Raw genomic sequence first — 14548 nt, forward strand, 5'->3', positions numbered from 1 at the left:
CTTGCTATGACTTGATTCCAATTGGTATCTGGCGATCCAAATTCGTATCTAACTTCTTTCACTCTTTTGTCCATAGATTGTAAACACTTGCTACAACGGTGTCAGTCCCATAGCTCCAGTGGAGCCAGAAGAAGAGCCAACCGTTAGGGGGCTTGGCCGAGGAAGAGGAAGGAGAGGAAGAGGCAGAGGTAGAGCAACATCTGCCAGATTGGAAGTTCCCATTAAGGAGGTGTCAATAGGCGAAACCCCTCCAGCTCTCCAAAATGAGTTCGAGGGAGAGATAGAAGCTAGAGAAGAATAAAAGTAGGCCGGACAGGAGGAGGATGCCCAAATTGGGGTTGCTGGTATTCCTCCTCTAGATCCAATATTAGCTTAGTAGATCATGGCCTTCCTGAGTGGACTGGCTGGAACTGGCGCCATCCCCACTATGGCTGTAGTACCTACTCCTGTTACTCATCTATTTCTTGTTGCAGCTCAACCAACAGATGAGGTGGTAGGCACAAATGGATTTTTCAAGCCACTAATTGGTCCTTTGATGACTGGTACGGAGCATGATATGCTCACTAAGTTCCTTAAGCTCAAACCTCCAGTATTTCATGGTACTAAAAATGAAGATGCCTATGAATTTATTCTTGATTTCTAGGAGAGGTTGCACAATCTGGGTATAGTGCATCAGCATGGAGTAGAGTTTGTGACTTTTCAGCTGCAGGGTGAGGCCAAGCAGTGATGGAGGGCTTATGTGGAGTGTCGTTCATCTTTGTTGCCCTCACTCGTTTGGGTTCAATTTCATGCTCTATTTCTAGAGAAGTATGTGCCCCGTACTTTGAGGGACAGAAAGAAGAATGAGTTTATAGCCCTTGAGAAGGGAGGATTATCAGTGGCTGCTTATGAGGGCAAGTTTTATGCACTATCCAGGTACACCACTTAACTGGTCACTACTGAGGAGGAAAAGATCAGGTTGTTTGTGAAGGGATTAACCCCCGAGTTGCAGGTACTTTCCATCCATATGTCGTCTGGTAGGAGTTTCAACAAAGTCATAGACTTTGTTAAAAAGGTTGAAGGTGTGAGGAAAGATGGGCAAGCCAAAGTTTTGGCTAAGAAGCCTAAAAGTACAAGTAATTTCCAAGGATCATATTCTAAAGTGTTAGGTAGGCCAGTGATTGCACTCTGACCAATTCAGCCACCACTGCCATCTTCTACTAGCAGCTTTTCAAGTACTCCACAGCAGCATCCGGCCTAAAAGGGTCAAGGAGTATCATTCCTAAGTAGTCGCCTGTCCTTTGATCGGAGTTGTTTTAATTGTGGAGAGACGGTCCATATATAGAGGGAGTGCCCTCACCCCCGAGGGACAGGTTTTGCACCCCAGCAGGCAAAAACAGTGGTCCTAACAGCTAGAGGGAGCAATGGTAGAGGACATCCACAGGTTGGGCGAGGAGGCAATTCAAGAGGCCTCGGGGGCCGAAGTGATGATAGTGCAGGTCGAGGAGCAGTCCATCCAGGCAGGGAGGTATCCCGTCAGAATAATCGAACTTATCTTTATGCATTTCCAGGTAAGACCAAGGCAGAGGCGTTTGGCGCAGTTATCATAGGTACTATTCTTGCCTATGATCGGATGGCTACTATTTTGTTTAATTCAGGTTCCACTTATTCTTATGTGTCTGTGAGATATGCCTTGGGTTTTGATGCACTGTGTGATATATTTGTTGCCCATGTTCATGTTTCTACCCCTGTTGGAGAGTCAGTTATAGTCATCTAGTGTATCGTTCTTGTTCTGTTGTGTTTATGGGATACCAGACTTGGATTGACCTAGTGATTTTAGGCATGACAGATTTTGATGTGATCTTAGGTATGACTTGGTTGTCCCCCTACTTTGTTGTACTTAATTGCAATGCAAAAACTATAGCTCTAGAGATCCTGAGGAGGGAAAGGTTAGAGTATGAAGGAGTGTACAAGCATAGCCAGCTAAGGTCATATCCTTTCTCCAGGCTAGAAAAGTGGAATAGTGTGTTGTTTGGCGTATTTGGCCCATATCCGAGATGTAGATGTAGAGCCTCCTACTATTGAGTATATCCCAGTGGTGTGTGAATTTCTAGATGTTTTCCTGTCAAACTTGTCTGGTATTCATATGACCAAGATATAGATTTCTACATTGACTTAGAGTCGGGTACTTGTCCAATTTCCATCCCTCCCTACTATATGGCTCCGGAAGAATTGAGAGAGCTTAAGGCTTAGATTCAGGAGCTTCTTAACAAGGGGTTCATTCATCCTAGTGCTTCTCTTTGGGGTGCTCCGGTGTTATTTATCAAGAAAAATGATAGTAATATAAGAATGTGCATTGACTACCGATAATTAAATAAGGTTACCATCAAAAATAAATACCCTTTGCCTCATATTGATGACCTTTTTGACCAATTGCAAGGTGCTTCAGTCTTCTCAAAGATTGATCTCATGTATGGGTATTATCATCTAAAAATTAGGCCTGAGGATGTGCCCAAAGCAGCCTTTGGGACTAGGTATGGGCACTATAAATTTTTAGTAATGTCCTTTGGGTTGACCAATACACCTACAACCTTCATGAATTTGATGAATGAGGTGTTCAAACCATTCCTTAATTCGTTTGTGATAGTGTTTATAGATGGTATATGCGTGTATTCAAAGAGTGAACAAGAATATGCAGATCATCTTCGAATTGTGTTGGGTGTTTTAGAATGACAAAGGTTATATTCAAAATTATCGAAGTGTGAATTTTGGCTGCCTTCAATTGCCTTTTAGGCCATGTTATTTTTAAAAAGGGGGTAATGGTAGACCCACAAAATATTAAGGCAGTTAAGAATTGGTCTAGGCCCAGTTCTATGATCGAGGTAAGAAGTTTTATGGGGCTGGCTAGTTACTATCGTTGGTTCATAAAAAAACTTTGCTTTCTACTCACTTGACCAGGTTGACTAAAAAGAAAGTGTCATTCGAGTGGACTGACAAGTGTGAAAAGAGCTTCCAAAACCTCAAGAGTCTTCTAACCACAACATCAATTCTGACCCTGCCAGTTGAAGGTAAAGACTTCATTGTTTATTGTGATGCTTCACATTTCGATTTGGTTGTTGTGTTGACGCAAGATAAGAATTTTGTAGCATATGTTTCGCGGCCATTGAAAGTGCATGAGAGGAACTACTCGACTCATGACTTAGAGTTGACAGCGGTAGTGTTTGCACTAAAAGTTTGGAGACATTATTTGTACGTTGTCAAGTATGAGGTGTTTACGGATCACCGTACCTTACAACACGTGTTCACCCAAAAGGACTTGAATTTGAGACAGTGAAGGTGAATGAAGTTGCTTAAAGACTATGATGTCACTATCTAGTACTATCTAGGTAAGGCTAATATGGTAGCAGACACGTTGAGCCAAAAATCGGTGCGTATGGGTAGTTTAGCTTGTTTGGGGACACTTAAGCAGCCCTGGGCTAGAGAGATTCAGGCCTTGGAGGCCAAGTTCATGAGGCTGGGCATCTGGGAGAAATGTGGTATAATGGCTGGAGTTGATCTAAGGCCCACTATTATAGAAGAGATTAAGACCAAACAGTTTGAGGATGTGAACTAAAATGAAATCAGAGGAAAAATATTGATGGGCAAGGCTCAAGACTCAACACTTGCTGCAGGTGAGGTGCTTCATTTCAGGGGAAGGATTTGTGTTCCCTGGGGAAATGGGTTACTTCAGAAGATCCCGTCTGAATCTCATGGTTCATGATACTTTATTCAACCGGGAGTGACTAAGATGTATCAAGACTTGAAATGCTTATATTAGTGGCCTAGTATAAAGAAAGACAAAGATGAATATGTAGCTAAATGTCAGAACTGCCAATAGGTGAAGTATGAGGACCAAAGACCTACAGATTTGCTTCAAAGGATTCCCATTATTGAATAGAAGTGGGAGAGAATAGTCATGGATTTTGTGGTGGGGCTTCCCAAGACTTTGGAAAAGCATAATTCCATTTGGGTAGTGGTTGACAGGTTAACAAAATCATCACACTTTATTTCGGTTAGAGTGGACTACAATGCACAATAACTAGCTAGGATTTATGTAAAGGAGATAGTAAGGCTACACGGGTTGCCCCTTTCTATCATTTCGGACCATGGTACATAGTTTAGTTTCAAATTTTAGGGTAAGTTGCATGAAAAGTTGGGTATTCAACTCACTTTTAGCACAACTTTCCATCTACAGACAGACGGGCAGTCAGAAAGGACTATCCAAGTGATGGAAGATATGTTGAGGGCATGTATGATAGATTTGGGGAACATTGGGACAAGTTTTTGCCCTTGTGTGAATTCTCCTACAATAATAACTATTACTCCAGTATTGATATGGCACCATTCGAAGCCCTGTATCCCCCATAAGTTGGTTTAAAGTTAGGGAAGTGGAGCCATTGGGGGTTGACTTAGTGAGAGACACCCAGGATAAGGTAATGACCATCCAAGCTAAGCTTCTAGCGGCTCCATGTCGTCAGAAGAAGTATGTTGACCGAAAAGTGAGGGATATGACATTCGAGGCTAGTAAGCAAGTGCTTCTAAAAGTGTCACCTATTAAAGGGGTGATGAGATTTGGCAAAAAAGGCAAACTCAGTCCTCGCTATATTGGCCCTTTTGAAATTCTTGACTATATAGGGCCAGTGACGTATAGATTGACCTTACCACCTAGTTGAAAAGTACCATAGAGATAGGGATTATATCATTAAATGGGACTCAATGTTATTAGACAAAGAACTTCAATATGAGAAAGAGCCAGTTGCAATTCTTGATCGTGATGTCTAAAAGTTGAGGACTAAAGAGATTAGTATCATTAAAGTTCAATGGAAACATCGTTCGGTAGAGAAAGCTATTTGGGAGACTGAGAAAGAAATGCGAGACAAGTATCCTCAACTGTTCGGCGAGACAGGTACTACTCTATCTTTTCTTTAGCCTGTTTTCCTTAGTTAGTCACTCGGGGATGAGTGATGGGTAAATTGGAATCTATTATAATGATTTGTTCCCGTCATTATAAATAGGCCAATGGGGAAGGATTTCGAGTTAAAAAACTTCGGATAGTAACTTCAGAAAAACTTAGCCTAGGCCAGACTTGGACAAATTTTGAGTCAAGTGAAGTCTAGGGTAATCATGTGAATGATGAGAGGTCAAACCTACAATTTGATTGTATAGGCTGATAGCCAGGACGATACAAAGCATTTACAGCTTTGCAGAATCGCATTCGGGTGAGTAAAACTCTCCGAATCAAAGTTGGTGTGAAGGGTATATTTTAATAAGTCTTGGGAAGAGGGTATGTTGTAAAAGGGGAGACTTGAAGAATATTTACGAGCTCTCTTTCTCCGCCTATCCTGGCAGAATAGGATTTCCACCGCTAGAGTAAGATGGGTCCCGCCAGAATGGGACAGTCGCGGGACTTAAGTCGTGAAAAACCTCAGAATGGTTCTTTTCTGCAAAAAAAGTTCCTAAGTCTTCAAGAGGCGACCTAGAGCGATTTCCATTGATTTTTTTTATAGATTTTCACACTTAAGATAATGATTTTACTTCCTAAATTCATATTTTAATTCCTAAAACCTATAAAGTATGGTTAGTAATCACTGGGGGGGGGGGGTTTGAACTGAAACCTATGATGGAAATAGCCCTAGGATGGGGTTAGGATCATGTGTTGGCCTAGGGTTTGAAATTGTGTTATATTTTCTGATAGTTAGGCCATTGTATTGATCCTTTATATGTATTTACTATTTTCTACACCAAGAACAAGAAGAAAGAACCCGGAAAAGGAAGGTTCTTGCATTAAGGTTGTTGAAGCTTGAAATTAAGATAGATGATGGTCTAGTTTCCCGTATGTGTTTCATATACTTGTTAAATTGCTTCATGACATGCATATATGTATATGAATAGGAAAACATGTTATATTATGTGTGAAATGATCACTTGCTGACCTATTTTTGTGATGAACCTGTCCTTGGTGATATACAACTGTAAATACTGAATGTATTTGTGATTGTGGTATGCTTGGATTGGGTGTCACGTTCCGACACATAATTGGATGGAGTATCATATTCTGATACATATTGGGATCGGGTGTCACGTTCTGACATAAAGTTAATTGTTATAGATTTCTTGAGAGGATCCTTGCGTGAAGTTATAGCATGTGGAAAATATTGAGTTGTGATATTGCTGAATATGGGTAAATTTGAGATTAGTTGACTTATTTTGTACATGTATATGGCTATTATATTGAATTTACTTGTCTATGATCCACTTACTGGCTAACTGCGTGATCATATCTGTACACCGTTATTTTTATGTACTGATACTACTCCTACTCTATCTTTTTTTAGTACAGAGCATATTCAGCCGACTGCGGAGAGACCTTTTCCAGAGGAGTGATTGTGTTTTCGGGTTCAAGGGTGAGTTGTTCTAACATGAGGTACTTGGTTGGCTGGATTTACTGTTTTTATAGCCTTAAATGGTAATATGAAATTTTAATTTAAGTTTACATTATATATTATATTTTGTATGTTGAAATGGTCAATTAAAAGTCGGTTTGTCATTTTATTCTACTTTTTTTTTCAATTATTGTTCCTACTTTTGCTAATATATAGATCTTGTTGGAGAACTTGAAATTTTGGCAAAACTTTTTACTATAGTGTTAATATTTTGTTCTCTTGTTTGATGATTTTGTAAATGGGTGTTCATAACTTTGTAATTGTGACCATTTTTTTCACAAATTAGTTGTTGTTGTCCCTAGAGCAATCACGACACATGGTGAAGCAGTCTGATCCGTCTGGAATTTTTTTTACCATAGTGACTTTTTTAATTTTTACATTTTTATTTTTATTTGGGCATTAAGTTCCTGTTGTCTTTATTTTTTTGTATATATATATCTCGTTGTTATTGTTTTTGAGGTTACTTTTTGGTCTCCAATTTTTATTTTTTTTATGTTTGTTGTTATTTGCCCAACTATCTCTACGATCTCCTTTTGCCTAGATTAGTAGATTGTTATTGTTAGTGGTCATCATTTTTATGATTTTTAATTATTTGTTGTGGTTGATAGATAAGATTTGTTGATTTATTATATCTATAATTTATTGCCTTTGTCTAAGTTTTGTTGTTATTGTTGGTTTGTCTTCCGTATTTGTTAGGAATATTTTGAATTTTTGTTGATTTGTTTAGTAGTTATATTTGTTAACTGTGGAATTTTCAGATTGATATTTTATCATTTTTGTTATTTACCATTATAAATACACCATATGGCCAGTAAAAATATCTCTCCGTCAGTTTTTGAGACTTTTATTTTAAAAGACGGAAATTTAGTTTAAGTTTATATGCGTTATACGTTAAAATTTAAAATTGACCGATGAAGAAATTACCATCGATTTCCCTGGCTCGTCAGCATATTCATAAAGAATTTCATCAAGAAAAATGAAACAAGTTTAAAACTTGTTTTTTGGAGGTTTATAGCCAAGATAACTTGAATAATATTTTTCAAGAGTTTTATGAAACTTGTGCATTACATAATCAAATTATGTATTTTTAAAAATTGTTTATAACCAGTTATTTACCTTTATACATAAAAGTTTTAGAACAAAGAACTTTTAAAGATGGAAGCGGTAATATTACTAAAAGCAACTTACCCTCTTCAAAATCCTTTTATTTTGCCCAATAATACGGGTCTTACTTTCTTAGCTTTTCAAAAATTCATTGATAATGATGTTTCTAAAATTAGCATTAGAGAAATTAATAATTTAATTGCTAAAAATAATTATTTGAGTTTGTAGGTTAAAGTTATCGGTGAACATATTAGTTCCCTTGATACTAAACTCGATGAATTAATTGCTTTGATTAAATCTATGAGTATGAGCAAAGAAATTGATATTGCCTCCACTTCTGGAAGTAAAAAAATGGTTGCTAACAATATTCCAACTCATATTCAACGTCCTATTGAAATAAAATATTTCAAATCTAAATCTTTAAATGATTTAGAAAAACTTTTGATAAAATCTTTTCTAATTTGAATGCTAAACCTATCGGTCTTATTGATAATTTTCCCATTGACAATGATATTTCTGAAACAAATTATTTTAAATTACCAATTCATGGAGAACGTGATAGGTCGAAAAAGCATGGTAAATATTCTACCAAACCTTCCACGATGACTTATTATTATTCTCGTCCTACACTTTAAGATATTTTAATTGAGGAAAGAGATTGGATTCAAACCAATACTGCTTATAGCGGAGATTAAATTTATGAATGGAATCTTGATGGCCTAACTGATGGACAAATCTCTATTCTTGTGCATTGTATGCTGATGTATGCTTCTATCTGCCAGTTTACTAATAATAATTCTGGTCATACTATCTGCAAGATGATTATTGCTGGATTTACTAGCCAACTTCACGGTCGGTGGGATAATTCTTTATCCAGCGAAGCTAAAAATACCATTACCACCTCTATGGTAAAGGATATTATAAAGGAAGAAGGCATTGACGAACAAGGTAACAAAGTTGAAAGACTTAGTGAAAAACCCCTTCAAGATGCTGTTTATATGCTTATTCTTACAATTTTAGAACACTTCAACGATAGATTTACCAACCAAAATAAAACTCTAAGAACCCTTCAAAATGTACTTTGATGTAAGCATTTAAGAGAATTTAGGTGGTGTAAAGACACATTTTTAAGTCGAGTTATGGACTTACCCGAAAGTAACCTCATCTATTGAAAGTCCAAGTTTATTGATGGCCTTCCCGCATTATTTGCAAAAAGGGTTTGAAAAACTCTTAGGGGAAATCTCTTTGAAATTCCTTATGACCAATTTACCTATGGTCAATTAATTGTAACTTGCACCCAAGAAGGATGAAATTTTTGCAATGAGGTAAAATTAGCTCAACAACTAAAATCGACAAGAAAAGAGAGCAATCACAACTTGGAGATTTTTGTAGCCAGTTTGGTGTCCCCGGTCCTTCTAATAGCAAAAATAGAAGGTCCACGAAACATAAATGCTATAAGGGAGATGACTCTGATATACCTTATAGAAAGCATCGTCGTTCTAGACGAAGCTAAGAGGGCTCACCGAAAATCTAATAGATTTACAAAAAATTTCTCTAAGAGAGATCTTAGCAAGATTAAATGTTATAAGTATGGTCAATATGGACATATTGTTCCAAATTGCATGCTTCAAAAGCTTAAGACTTTAAATCTCGAAGAAGATCTTAATGATAAAGTTTATGATTTGTTATATACTTCTGGTTCAGAATCAGATTACTACTCTGAATCAGAATTCAAATCAAAAAGTGAAGTTGAACTTCTTGATTTTTTTGATAATAATAATATCACGCATGATAATTGTGGTACTAATTGTACATGTGATAATTGTCCTTGCAAAACTGATGAGTTTTATAAACTTCAATCTTAATTTGAAGACTTACATGTCAATGCAATTACTTCTGAAAATGTGATTGAATTACTGAAAGATATTTCTGATGAAAATATGAGGAGCAAGATCATTGAAATGGCATCTAGCTCCCATTATTCTAATTCTTATAAATTTTGTAAATCAATAAATGATTTTGATTCAAAACCCTATTCAATAAAGGAAGTTCTTGCTCGTCTTGACAAAAGGACTAATGCTGTAGTAAGAGACACTTCTTTTAATGATTTAGAAATTGAAGTTATAAAACTAAAAGATTCGATTAAAACTCCCAAACAAAATCAAATGATTCATGTTCACAGGATTTCTCAATTAGAAAATGATTAGAGAGATGATTCTGCGTCAACACCTCCTATTGATAAAGGAAAAGGTAAGGTTGATGATAAAGTTGAAGAACTTATTGATAGTTCTAAACAAAATTTCTTTTTAGGAATGCTACATATAACTGCTCATATATGGTATATTAAATATACTATTTTAATTAATAATGAATTTACTATTACTAACACTACAATTATTGATAGCGGAGCAGATGTTAGTTGCATACAAGAAGGGTTAATACCCTCTAGATTCTTTGAAAAGACTACTCATGCTGTTAAATCTACATTTGGACATACTTTAAATATAAAGTACAAATTATCTAAAACTCATATTTTTTAGAATAAAGTCTGCATTCCTCATTTCTGTTTGTAAGTAAAAGATCAAATGCATCCTCCAATTATACTTGGAACTCCTTTCATTAATGTTATATATCTTTTTTTCAAAAATCGATTCAAAAGGATTTACTCCAAGTTATAAAGATAAAAAAAATATATTTTACATTTATAACTGAACCAGTTACTAGAGATATTAATATTTTAATCAATATGAAGTAAAAGCATGTTGATTCTATACAATTAGAAATTTACCGTATGAGTATATTTGATACTCTACGTCCTGCTAAGATTCAAGAAAAAATCAAATTGATTTCTGAACAGCTGGCCATTGATATTTGTGCCGATCATCTAAGTGCTTTTTGGGACAAGAAAAAGCATATTGTGACTCTTCCTTATGAGGACAACTTTTGTGAAGACGATATTCCCACTAAGTCACGTCCCCGTCAAATGAATGCTGAGTTAGTAAAATTTTGTAAAAACAAGATTGATAATCTTTTACAAAAAGATTTAATAAAACTATCCAAATCGTCTTGGTCCTGTACTTCTTTCTATGTCAATAATGTAGTAGAGAAGGACCATGGCATTTTCAGATTGATTATTAATTATAAATCTTTAAATAAATTTTAAAAATAGATTAGGTATCTTTTTCTAAATAAAAGAGATTTATCATCAATATTATATGATGCCAATATATTTTTAAAATTTTATTTAAAATCAGGATATTGACAAACTCAGATTTTTAAAGAGCATACTTATAGAACTGCCTTTAATGTTCCTTTTGGGCAATATAATGGAACGTTATGCCTTTTGGTTTAAAAAATGCCCCTTTTGAATTTCAGAAAATTACAAATGACCTTTTAAATCCATATTTGAATTTACTCATTATTTATATCATGATATTTTAGTATACTCAAAAATTTTTGAAACACATATCAAACATAATGATATTTTCAAAAAGATTATTATATAAAATGGTTTGGTTATATCTAAGTCAAAAATGAGTTTGTTCCAAATTGATGTCCGCTTTCTTGGAAACAATATTTGCCAAGGGAAGATTACTCTCATTCAAAGATCTATTGACTTTGTGTAACAACCCCTAAAATATTGTATGTCGGTATTTCAATTCTCGATGAAAATAATACAGCCTCTGTATTTTGGGTATAACTCTTCATAGGTTGGTCCAAATTAGGTGATTCAAATTTCTGGGTAATCACAATATCCTTACCTACAACTTTCATGAAGAATATAACTTCAAATTCGGAGTATAAGTAGGTCAAATAAATTAATCTTTGCAAGATATAGTGCTGTGACGGAATTGAGTGTTGATAGAAGAAAATTCATATCTCACTGTAGGTTGCTCCAAATTGGTTGATTCTTGAACGATATGAAACTAGACTTCCATATCTACAATTCTTATGAAGACACCAAATCCTAATAAGGAATTTATCTTATTTAAACGCAGCTTCGAAAATGAGTATTCTGTTAAAAAGAACTCATCTTACCTACCATGGAAACATCTAGATGCATTTGACATCATGCATGACATAAATTGTCCTCCATTTAACATCATCCATGACATCAATATATTCCATTAAATTTTTAGATTTTTCTTTATAATTATTTTATTTATTGTTAGGTCCCTCTTTCCCACCTATAAATACCCACCTTATTTCCTCATTTTATTCATCAAGCTTTCTTAAGCATTTCTTCTCTCTATATACTTCTTCTCAAATATAGTTTTAGTTTTAGTAGTATAAAAATACTACTCCGATTATTCTTATACTCCGGGTAGTACACAAAATGCTCCGACGAGAAGAAAAGGCTAGGGATCCAAGAGTATTCCAATTCGGAGTAAACCTTCGGATTTAAGGTATGTAAGGCTTTCATAGCATTGGATTGAGTTCGTCCATGCGCCCAATATTTAAATTCATTATAATTGAGTTATAGTTGAGTTTTATCCAAATCTTGAATTATAGATGAATTAATTCTTCTTCTATTAAGTTTCATATATTTATGCATTAATATTATTATTATTATCTCTCATATTATTGGAATTATTATTCATGGCTACTTTTCCATGAATCCTAATTGATTTGATGTTCATGAATATTTTTACATATGTTTTGAGTAAAGATGTTGGCCTTTTTATTATTTTCATTGATAAAAAGAAAGTTATATGAATTAATACTATATATGTATTTTATCGAGTTTTAAAAGAGCAAAAGAGCTGAGTTTGAATGAATTTGAGCAAAATGATATTTTGAGCAAGATGTTTTGATGAGATGTAAATGATGTTTTTGGAAGTATAATGATTGATGAACATGAAATGAGATGAGTTTGATGATTTAAATTAAAGTCCAATGAGACTAGATGATGAGTTTAATATGAGCACATATTTTGGGAGTAGTATTGAGCACCGAGTTGGGTAAGAGTTTAATTAACTCAAACCCCAGAACTACGTAGCCAGCGTAGGATGGAGGCTATGCCTCTTAAGTCCCAAAAAGAGGACTTTGATGAGTGAATCCAAGATGGTGATGTCCTTTACCCTGACAAGGTATTGGATGGATGTGGCAACGACATCGCTTCGTTGTATCATCGCTAGCTCATAAGTGATGGTTGTCGGTTAGAGAAACTCCCAACTGAGTAAGCATTGTTTATTACTATTATTTTTATATTTTAAACTTGCATTACATATTGATGTTGAGATAATGTTGAGTTTTGAGCTGAGTTTTCTCGAGAGGAGTTTATTGATATCTGTCCTTACCTTCCTGCCATTTTACATACTCGTACATTCCATGTACTGACGTCATTTGACCTGCATCGTTTTATGATGCAGATACAGGTGTTAGAGATCCTCAACAGGCGCATCGTTGAAGATTATTTCTTTTCAGCTATTTGGTGAGTCCTTCTTGTATTCGAAGGAACTCCTTATCCTTTTATTATTGTTGAGTGTGATGTCTATTTTGAGGTAGCCATGGACATGTCGTTGGCACCATCTAAGAGTATTAGAGGCTTCATAGACAGAGTTTGATGATATAATCGGAGTAGTTCTCCTTAGAAACTACTTCTTCTAAGAATTATCTATTTTTCCTTTGATTATGACAAGCCCACATTAGTATTATTAAGTCTTCCGCTGATGAACAAATGAGTAATGAGACCAAGTGGTTCTCTCGGAAGCCAGAGATGGTTTCTGAGTGCCGGCCACGCCTAGGGTACCCTCTCGGGGCGTGACAAACTTGGTATCAGAGCACAGAGTTCAAGAGTCCTAGGGTGTCTATGAAGCCGTGTCTAGTAGAGTCTTGTTTATAGGTGTGTCGTGCACCACACTTATAATCAGGAAGCTATAGGACATTAGGAATTATTTCACTTCTTTCATAATCTGAGTTCGTGCGATAGAGTTTAACTCTATAAAAGCTTTCTTTCTAATTCGTGCGTTTACGGTTTTCAGACATGCCTCCTAAACGTTCAGTTAGTCAGAGGAACGCTGCTAGCACTGAGGTTCCACAGTCAGTGATGCCTCCACGGAGAACTAAGGGCCGATCTGCAAGGTCTACTGAGGTACCCCAAGTACCTACTGTTCAGACCACTCCTACTTCTGAGGAAGATTTTCGAGGAGCGATTGCTATGCTCACCCAGTTAGTGGCTGCTCGAAATAGTAGCCAGAGTTCACCAACTCCTAGCTCTAGTTATCAAGAGTCGTCTGCTGCCACGAGGATCAGAGATTTTCTGAGAATGAATCCGCCGGTCTTCACGGGTTCCAACGTTGATGAAGACCCCCAAAATTTTATTGATGAGATGTGGAAGATACTAAAAGCGATGCATGCTACAGAGATCGAGGGGGTTGAGTTGGTGTCTTATCAACTCAAGGATGTGGCAAATGTCTGGTATAACCAGTGGGAAAAAAGTAGAGGTGAGGATGCAGAGCCTGCTCTTTGGGATGAGTTTAAAAGAGCATTTCTTGATAACTTCTTTCCCCAAGAGCTACGTGAAGCAAAAATTGAGGAGTTTGTGAACCTCAAGCAAGAGAGTATGACTGTGAAAGAGTATAGTTTGAAGTTTATTCAATTGTCCAAATATGCCCCAGAAATGATTCCTCATATGAGGTCTAAGATGAGGAAGTTTGTCTCTGGCCTAGGCAAACATGTAAAGAAAGAATGTAAGGCAATGCTAATGATTTCTGACATGGATTTTTCTAGATTGATGGTGTATGCTCAGCAGGTTGAGGATGACAAGAAAAAGGACCGAGAAGAACACCTAAGCAAGAAGGCTAAGTCTGCTGGGCATGAGAATGAGCAGAAGCAAGGGAAGGGTAACAATTCTTTCTTTCAAAAAAGGTCTTCCAATTATGCACCTTCCCCAACAAATGCTTTTACACCAAATACCAGGTATGATCAGAGATCGCTAAGTCACCAAAACTTTCGATCTCAAGGTTCTCAGTCCCAATTAA

The 14548-nt window shown here is 36.1% G+C and overlaps 1 pseudogene; it reads left to right on the plus strand.

Moving 5' to 3' along the window:
- Positions 1–382: 382 nt before the first annotated feature.
- On the plus strand, positions 383–9772 carry LOC129869870 (uncharacterized; annotated as a pseudogene).
- The last annotated feature ends 4776 nt before the right edge of the window (positions 9773–14548 follow it).

Source organism: Solanum dulcamara, chromosome 10 (genome assembly GCF_947179165.1).
Source record: "Solanum dulcamara chromosome 10, daSolDulc1.2, whole genome shotgun sequence".
NCBI classification, from domain to species: domain Eukaryota; kingdom Viridiplantae; phylum Streptophyta; class Magnoliopsida; order Solanales; family Solanaceae; genus Solanum; species Solanum dulcamara.